The sequence below is a fragment of the Palaemon carinicauda genome, chromosome 2 (genome assembly GCF_036898095.1).
Source record: "Palaemon carinicauda isolate YSFRI2023 chromosome 2, ASM3689809v2, whole genome shotgun sequence".
Classification (NCBI taxonomy): domain Eukaryota; kingdom Metazoa; phylum Arthropoda; class Malacostraca; order Decapoda; family Palaemonidae; genus Palaemon; species Palaemon carinicauda.
Window position 1 is genome coordinate 178900212 of NC_090726.1, and position 570 is coordinate 178900781.

Consider the following 570-nt stretch of genomic DNA (forward strand, 5'->3'; position numbering starts at 1 on the left):
CAAATATTTACACCTTATTTTCGTTTATATAAACGTCTTAGTCTATAAATAAATTTTTGATAATTTCTGTTAGCTTTGATTTGTGTATCTTGAGAATATCCTATCTCCTAAAGTATTTTTACTTTTTCAGTTGCTACATGGATGAATTCATAACTTTGAATGCTGAAACAATGATTTTATCTTATTACCACAGATCATTTGTACTCATCCACCCATTTTCCTCTTCTTCTTTTTTCAAAAACTCCTATAAATTACGAGGAGGAAGAGCGTCATAGGTTTCAACTTTTCGTAATATTTGATAATGCATACATGGGTTTTCACTATCCACTTATATTGTTTAAAATGGATATCAATTTGTGCAATGTTTACCTTTAGGAGAAACGGCATATTACCTTACAATAGCAATTTATGTAATAATATCGATGACCCTCTTCATCTTAGATAAAAATTCCTAAATTCAGTAATAATAACTAATATACTTGAATAAGTACACTGTTAAAAGAACCGTAATATTAATTGGAAATTATCCGTAAAATTATATTATGCTCAGCCGTATTTCAATAAATACAG